Here is a 9,284-nt window from a genome sequence, read left to right as displayed (position 1 = left end):
TTAACCTCAGAGTACGACCAATGATCGCTTCCGGTAGCGTTTGATACAGTGATGACGACAAGCACCACTGTCTCTGTCAGCGACCTCTCCCGCTTCCCCTAACTGCCTCTGAACAAATACAAGTATAGGAGAAGTGTATACTTTGCGCCGTGATCCCTCAGCAGTGGTCTACTTTCACCGATTCTGAAACTGCCCTCCAAAGCTTACAAGCTTCTCTTCACCGTGGAGTACATGAGCAACTGGTCGCGGAAATCCGACAACTACATCAGTGTGCCATAAATAAAGGGCAAGACGTTATCTACCAATGGCTACGGGGCACAGCAGCATAGCAGGCATTCACCACGCGTATGAGGTCGCGCGGACTGCTCACCACGACGGCGTTATTGTATCGATCCCCTTTTCAAGATGAGACGCAGCGGGCAGGCTTCGCGCACTTGCGCGGGACATCACGCTTGCCGCGTGGAATTCTGGCCAATTTTCCAATTCATGTTTAAAAGCCTTGGACCCAGGTTTGAATCTCCGACTTCCATCCGGCCTAGCACGACGTGAAGAAACGTTGTTGTGTCACCTGTGGCTTGATGTAGCTTTCACCAACCATTACTTGCTCTTAATCGGTACGGCTGATAGCCCTGAATGTGCCACCTGTGAGTATGACTAGACTATATCCCACATTCTTTGTGACCGCGCTGCCTACAACGCCAAAGGCAGTCGCTCTGCCGTGCGTTGGAGAGTCTAGATCCACGCCCACTGACAGAAATGAAGTCTCTCGGCCACTGGCTGCGGCGATCGTCGGCGGTGAAGGCCTCCAAGGCACTGCTCCGCTTCTTGCGAACTTCTAGCCTGCATGATAGGCTGCGACTTTAACCAACGCTGATTTTACATAGTTAATCTCCTTTCTTTTTCATTTTTATCCACTCACCTCTTTTCCCCCGTGTAGGGTAGCAAACCGATTACACTTCTGGTTAACCTCCCTGCCTTTCCTCCTCCTCCTCCTTGTACCATTGCGCTTCCAAAGTAAGCATCTGTTTTTGAAACCATGTGTTAAAAGCTGTGAAAGTACTGTATTTTTCCTTGAGTGTAAAAATTTGTTGTATTATAGCTTGTTGTGGAATTTGTTTTTTGCGGAAGTGCGTAACAGTGAAATCACAGATTGCAAGGAAAGTCTAGTATGGAGGTCGCTGATCTCGTCTTCCAGCAATTCCAGGTAACGTGTAGTACCCCGATGTTTTGGCATATCTTTTCAAAACGCAAGACGAGTGGCCTGGTACTTTGTGGTTTGTTGTTAAACAGTGTTCTATATGGGTACTTTGTCACTATTTGGCCAAATGTGTTAGGTAGTGAACGGATTTTAAAGCGAAAGTTTTACTACTTCAGCCTGCCAGCCATTTCGGCTCGTCGCGCCGTATGCTGTATGTCATATGCCGCGGCCAACGAACGGCCTTGAGCCGCCGTTGCCTAGCGACGCCGCTACCGTCGCCGCTCGCTCCAGCAGATGTGCTCCGCTTGGGTGGAGGGAGAGGACGTGTCGCCTCGCGGATGGTATATATAAACATATGCGCTTCGCCTCAGTGTATTGTAATATATGATATCTGATATCTGATTTAATATCTGCTGCGGGTCCTTGGATCCAAGATATTAAACTTATTTTAGAATATGGCAGAGTGCTTGGCTTGAAGCATTCTGGCACGGGTCGGCCCGGTGTTGCACTGCCTCCGGGATCGGCCCTGGGTATATTAGCGCGGCGCGTCTTTTCATTCACTCTTTGCTCTCCTATCCTTTAGCTCTCCTACTTTCAGCACGCGGCAGCGAGCGTGGCTCAGCTTGAGCCAGTAGGTAGGCCCGTGCACTTTCCTATTCTTTCTTCCTATCAGCAACAGCAGAAGCACCAGCAGTATTGCAGTCGTTGTGGAGAGGGCGAAAGAGACGCAGCAACGACAGAACGAAGCGAGGAAGAGACAACGCGATCAAGAGACGCCAGAAGAGTGCGCCGCACCGACTCGGGAAGCGTTGTAACGAAGATGCGGCTAAAAGAGGTCGTACCACATCCCGGAGTGACTCTTCAACTGCGGAAGAGACCTGTTTGAGTTCACGAGAGCGTCGGAATGAGACGCTGCGTAGACGGCGTGCCGAGGAAACGAAGCTTTCGCAGTTCAACTAGGGTTAGCAAGAGCTAAACCACAGCCAATTTTTTTATAATGTATAAGCGCGTGACTTCCGTCTGCAAGTGATGGTTTGTTAGTTTCTGCATAAAGGCTGTTTATGGTAACGTGCTGTATGCACCAGTGAAAAGACGCAAACCTAGGTTATGTACTTGATCCGGTTACTTACAATACGATGGTCTCGCTGACCCATAAGCTATGCATGCATAATGTAGAGGTTACTACAGAGCGATAGTCCTAAGCCCCAGTGTTTTCTGGATAGTACGTTTAATATATTCAGGGATCGAGAAGCCTTCTTTTTGAGGGTGTGTAATGTGTGGCAGGAATGTGACTTTTTGTCAAAAGGTATTCCAAAAACTTGTGCTCATCTTTTACTGGTAGTGTGACTTCATTCAGGTAAAGAGTGGGACGAGTGTGCAGTCCTCTTAGCGAGAACAGAACGGCTACTGACTTTGTTGTTAGTTTATTAACTGTCAACAGCATTTGCCTCTCACATGATGTAACGCTACAGGACGTACAAGCAATCTCAAGATCGTCGACATGGACTGAATTCATGATAGCCTTTGGAATTTTTTTCGCTAGGGGAATTTATTTTTACTCTGAAGATCATAGTGCTTATATGCATCCTGGCACACCGTTTTCTTGAATGATGCTCTTAAAAAGAGTGGCACTTAGGCGTACTTGAAAGAAACGGTTGGACAGAAAGTCACTCAAGGATTTTAGCATCCTACCGCGGATGTCAAAGTCTATAAGGTGCCGCAGAATGCCAAACCTCCAAGTGGGGTCTTAGGCTTTCTCTGAATCGAAAAAGACTGCAAGGCAGTGTTGCGTGTGTATAAATGCTTCTCGGACTGTTTTCTCAAGGCGGACGAGATGATCGGTTGTAAAGCATGCTTCTTTAAACCCACACAGATGGATGTCAATAAGATACGAGATTCACATACAAACATTAACCTAATGTTCAGGACACTTTCAAAGGATTTGGCAATAATGCTTGTCAGTGCTGTAGGTCTGTGATTGCCAGGGGAGGCAGATGCCTTTCCCGGCTTCAATAATGGTACAAAAATGGCTTTTTCCATGTCTCCAGTATCTCTCCTGATACCCATATTTTGTTAAAAAATTTCAGAAGCGAGTCTACAGCGGGTCTGGACAGATGGCCAAGCGTTTCGTAATGAATATCATATAGCCCTGGTCTGTTTACCGGAAGAAAGTACGCTGCTATTTTCTTGTAGTGTAAATTGGCTATTATATGCTTCGTGAGCACTGCCCGTTGTCGGCAGACTCTGTTTTTCAGCTGCGTTTTTTATATTTTAAAAATGAATCTGTTCAGTGAGAGGAACTAGATACATTGGAAAAAGGCTCGCCTAATGTATCTGCTTGGTCTTTTATATTTGTCTTTACACAAGGGGCTATCAAAAGAGGAACCGTGAGCAGGGAGTAGTGACCATCTAGTTTGTGTACTGCCTCCTTCATTTTTTTTCGATGAGACCTGGCGGTTTATCGAGGAAATGAAACTCTTCCAAAATGCTTTTTCGGCATTGCGACGTACATACCGCGCTTTAGCTCCTGCGTTTTTTAAAGTTTTAAGGTTCTCCTGCGTGGGCTATCTGCGAAAGATGCCCCAAGTTTTTTGATATTTTTTGCTTCTGTGCAATCTCGTGTCCCCCACACTTGATGGTTCTGTCGTACTTATCCTGAAGACTGAAGGATAGCCAAGTGTGCGGCAGCAAGAATACAATTTGTGAAATTTTGATTTATATCATTAGCATTAAGATTTTCTAAAACACTTTTTCTAAAGTGACTTCTTTTCTGAAAAGTTGCCAGTCTCCTAAATGGAGCTTCCAACGCCGTGGTTTTGTCGGGGTGACTGATGGTGGGCATTACAGGCAGTTTTCAGCAGATTTTTGCTTCCATAGGGGTTGTCGAAAACATCCCATTTAAAATCTCTAAAAATCAGTGGAGAGCTAGAAGGCAAATATAAAACACTCATTTTTCCTTAACTAGGAGAGCAATATTTAGCTCTACTGGTGTTCAAGAAACAAATATTGCTGGATAGTACAAAATCCTCAATGGCTTGACCTCTGCTATCGGTTTTCTCACTGCCCCGAAATAATAATAATAATAATAATTGGTTTTTTGGGGAAAGGAAATGGCGCAGTATCTGTCTCATATATCTTTGGACACCTGAACCGCGCCGTAAAGGAAGGGATATAGGAGGGAGAGAAAGAAGAAAGGAAGAATAGGTGCCGTAGTGGAGGGCTCCGGAATAATTTCGACCACCTGGGGATCTTTAACGTGCACTGACATCGCACAGCACACGGGCGCCTTAGCGTTTTTCCTCCATAAAAACGCAGCCGCCGCGGTCGGGTTCGAACCCGGGAACTCCGGATCAGTAGTCGAGCGCCCTAACCACTGAGCCACCGCGGCGGGGCGAAAACAAGATTGCGCATTAAGATCTCCAACTACCAAGTATGGCTCCGGTAGCTGTTCTAAAATGTTCTCTAATTCATGTTGCGTTGCTTCGAGGTGTGGTTGAAGATATATGCAACAAATTGTAATGGTTTTGTAAGCAACCGCAATGGCTGCTATGGCTTCAGCTGCTACTCCAGGTTACACAATGATGGCTACGCCTCCCGAGAGTTTGCTCGCCACCTCTCGGTCACGGCGGAATACAGTACAATTCCTTAGCACCTTTGTGTGCTGAGGACCTAAATTGCTTTCTTACACATATAAAGCAACAACAGGAATTGTGTTTACAATGTCTTTTATGTCATTGCAGTCATTTACAAGTAATCTGCAGTTCCAGTGTATTATGAAAGCAATCGTAATCTTGTGCGTCCGTGCAGAGAAAACTAGATTAAACTGTATTTGACCCCGTGACTCGGAGCCTCAAATTTTTTTATCGATCCAAGTTTTCGGGTAGGCTGCATGACCTAGAAGTGGATTGAAGCAGTGTGGACAGTCAAATCAACATTCTGTGCCACGTTAACGTCAGTCGTAGTAACGTGCATTTAAAGCTACATTTTCAAATTACGCACGCGTTTAAAACTCCTGCAGCATGCATTTAGAATTTTGATAGCACTAGAGCTACTTTCTTAATCTAGGCGTCTAACCAAACTTTTGGCATTTGTGCGGCTTCTCGCCGCGCTTTAGTTCCTTTGACGTTTGTGATCGTCTGAAACACGTACGTACCGTTGCGATCAGGAGGCAACAGAATACGAGGAGGCGGGGGGGGGGGGGGGGTATTTCGGCATTGTCACGCAAACGTATCACCTCAAATGTCTGAATGTATGACAGGGCATGTACTTCCACTCATAATATTACTTTGCAACTGGGTTGAGAAGCGGCGCTACAACTTTGTTTTGTAATCCGAGAACTCACATCCCGTAAGCTTTGTTGCCTATAGGACGTAGTGATGCCCACAAAAGTTACCCGAACATCAAGGTCACAAAAAAGGTGGATTTCCTCGCCTGCTGGAGGTGCGGCCAGGCATTGGAAGGCGCACTGTGCAGGTCGCGCAGGGAAGTGCAAAGAACACGCTCCATTTTTTTGGCTGCATGCTTGGATCGAGTGCCAAACAGACACTTTTTTTACGATCTCCATGTCCCATAAACTTTTGCGTTCGACTGTGTTGCGCGGCGTGCACACACTCGTCGTACTGAAAATTAGCTGTCGTCGATTTATTTTACGTTATTTTATAGTCAGAGTGACAGCTGTGAATTCGCGGAGAAAAAGTAAACAAGCATCTACACTAAGCACCTCGCGAACGTATACAAAAAACGCAATAGAAACGCATGCCAGTTACTATAGTTAGCCGAGTCTATGCAACCAAGAGGCCTTCAAGAGGCAAAGGGTTTTCATACACCATAATCGTCCCATAACAACCATGGTATGCGCTACTCACTGAAATGCTACGTTCCACTGATGCCAAAGGGTGAATTTCCGCAATAAAATAAAACGCAACTGATTAAGCCCGTCAGAGCGGCGGGAACAAAGTATTGCTATAAGCCTTTAATGTGCATAAAAGCAGAAAAGGTCCCTTCTTGCGACACTGGAAAGCATAGCACGTGATGCAGCCCAAGAGCCCAGCTGGCGGTCGTACACAAAACGCGGCGGGAAACTTGGAGCAGGTAGCGCGGTCAGCGCATTCACTTCGCCAGTGTCGTCATACCTGCCACGGCGGCGCTGAGTGCGGCGCTGCTCCGCAGCGTCCCCTGGCCACTGTACGGAGCCACGACTCAGGCGCACGTCGCTCAGGATAACTGCAACGCAGTTAGGCATCCAGAGCGCTCCGCTCCGTAAGTTAAATGGGCTGTGAAGGGGAGTCTAATAAAGTTGCAACATGCCTGGGATATTGAAGCACGCCGATTCACGGATAGTGTCCAGCAAAGATTTTTTAAATGTGCTTTGTAGAAGTTGAGTTATCTGTAGTTAAAATTTGAATTTCAGCGTCTTCGCGCCTTTCCCTCTCCTCTCGTCCCTTTTTGCACGCTGGAAGGTAGGCGCTCCTTCGCCGACCCCCGCTCTGGGAGCGGAGCTTCCCGACCCGCCGGAGCTAAGCGGCTTATTGGCCGCGGCCACGGTAGCTGCCTGACGTCTGAAAGAATCTAACCAATCGCCACCTCTCACCTTGTCTACGCAGCTGCGGGGGACGGAGGAGGGTGCGAGCATGAAAAGGTCGCCGGGAAGGGCTCGCCAACTTTGACGTGTGATTGTGGGTCGTCTGCTGCGTTTGCTCTGGTTTTCATGGCAACACAGTGCAGTGATTAAGTGAGTTAATGTGCTTTCCTCGGAAGGCGTTTCAGAGCCCCTTTAACGAGCATGAAGCCTCCAGAAAACTCCTTTGTACCGTGCGGTTTCCTTACTGTTGCTAACGGTTGGAAGAAAATGCCGACTTTCAAGCTTCCTCACTAATCCAGATGGAGACATACATGGAGAAAAGTGAAGCACGATTCTCGCGGCAAACCTCGAAGGCAAAGTACCACGAAGAAGGGTACATGCGAAACGTGATGTTTAACAACTTGTCCCCGGACGTCTCATGCCCTCCTTCGCAGTATTTGTCTACCATCTGTGAAAGGCGGTTCCTGTGAAAGGTGGCTTGCCACTGTGGAAAAGGCAACAGGGGACGTACTTTCTGGCCACTGCCTATGCCACAGCCTGAGTGGAACCGGCCAGCATGTGATTGGGCTCTTTTAACGGCATCTGCACCTCGAAGGTGCCACGTGCACTGATCTTCCCTGCGCGTGGATCCAAAGGGTGGGGGCCTGGGTGTGAGGGGGTATTTCAACGTTCTGCCTCATAACCGCTATAGAAATACGTTTTCCTTTGTTGCTTCTGCTTAATTAGTAAGAGAGTTTCAATGTGGGTGTGAATCGACTTTCTTTTTGTCAAGGCATTCGTGACGACATTTTCTGAATATCCCATTTGCACTTCGTACTTTGTGCATAAATAAAACTTAATTAAGTGCACGCGTTAAAATTAATGCTATGTATAAAATTTGATTTACGAAATTAACACATAAATAAAACAGTTAAAAAGTACTTAATATATAAAAATTAACTGGCAATATTTTTATTAGACTTTTGATTATTTTAACTTTGCCAGTTATCATTATTTTATTTATAAGTACTGTTATCAGTATTATTAGCTGTGATATTTTTATGTTAATGTTATAAATCAGCTAAGCGATGAGCTCATCTTAGTGACGTCACCTAGTGGTCAAAGAGGGAAGCATTTTTGTCAGCAAACCGGCGCTTCTATGATGCACAAGGTGGGTATGGGCACCCAGGGACGAGGGGAAGAGAAGTGCGTCAATTACGGAGGCGAATTGAGCGGAAAATATGCAACGAATAGGCGGCTAACAACTGTTACATTTAGCGACAGGAAAATAGAAATTCAAGACGGCCAAGGCGCACGGCGAATCTCGGCGGTGTGGCTCCGATATGAAATTGAACAGCCAGTTTGCTTACGAAGAGCCAATTTTACTGTTTGTATAAATGCATCTTGGTTGAAAATGTCATGCGGGTATTATTTGTCCAGAGAAAGCCTTATTAGGAAGCAGAAACAAAGTTGTTGTCACTTAGACTATAATGAGGAAATCACATGGTTATATGCCAGTAACATGTTCCCTTCCATACTACCGTCACCTGTACCTCTGGAGGATAAACAAAACGAACCCGTTTAATACCGAGTTTAATTTATTTTCGTATGAAAACAAGAAATACAAATTTAACTTGGAAGGACGTAAGAAGTGCTGACAAGTAAGCGACCGTGTACGTGGTGGTCATGTTTGGAAGTTGATATACGTGCACGATGCTTCTCTCGTTACCAATTAACTTCATCGTCTTATGTTTGCCGATGTAATATCATTCGACGTAATGGCGTTTTGTTAGCAAATCGAAGTTTTGTTGTGTTGTTGTTCGTACATTTATACACTGACTCTTTGATGTCCGAGCCTTTTATTTTCTTCGAGAATGATATATTTGAAGCTGACGTTGTTCGTAAGAAGTGTGGATCTACAAACACATATTAAACACATTTTTGAGGTCGGAATCATTGATTCTCGTGGTGTTGTGACGCAAAAAAATGAGTAAGGGGATAACTCGTGCTTAGTACTTGTTCACAACTTTGAAAATTTATTGTTTCGTTATCTGTTATATCATTACATGTTTTCTGTCATGTGGCGCCATTACTGTCTTATTTTCTGTCACTGCTATTGCTTGTTCAGTCGTGGATGGCAGGCGAAATGCGGTTTGAGCCCACCAGGATTCGATGGTGCAGCCGAAGGAGAGACACATGCGTTACGAGCGGAAAAGGTTTATATGGCAAGTGCAGTACTAAATTTTGCCACTGCTCACAGGATGCCCGAACAAACATGCCCGTAAAATACTACTTTCTGCGCCGAGAAAATGGAGGTTCCCGTAAAGGCCCAAGAGTGATATATCTTGCCTTTTTATCACAGCAATTACATGGTGCGATGTGTTCATGACGCGCCAATGACAGCCCTTGACGTTGCGGGGTCCATTCAGAGTTGAAAGGCGGAGTTAGCCTTAGGAACCGGCAGTAGACGTCGCCATCAGTCGAGGGAAAATGAATGGCAGCAAATTATTTTACAAATAACATACC

The 9,284-nt window shown here is 45.9% G+C and overlaps 1 pseudogene; it reads left to right on the top strand.

The window, feature by feature from the left end:
• Nucleotides 1-1,559: 1,559 nt before the first annotated feature.
• On the top strand, nt 1,560-1,732 carry LOC144116753 (U2 spliceosomal RNA; annotated as a pseudogene).
• The last annotated feature ends 7,552 nt before the right edge of the window (nt 1,733-9,284 follow it).

This window comes from Amblyomma americanum, chromosome 1, assembly GCF_052857255.1.
Source record: "Amblyomma americanum isolate KBUSLIRL-KWMA chromosome 1, ASM5285725v1, whole genome shotgun sequence".
Taxonomy (NCBI): Eukaryota; Metazoa; Arthropoda; class Arachnida; order Ixodida; family Ixodidae; genus Amblyomma; species Amblyomma americanum.
This window is presented reverse-complemented; position numbering and strand designations above follow the sequence as displayed.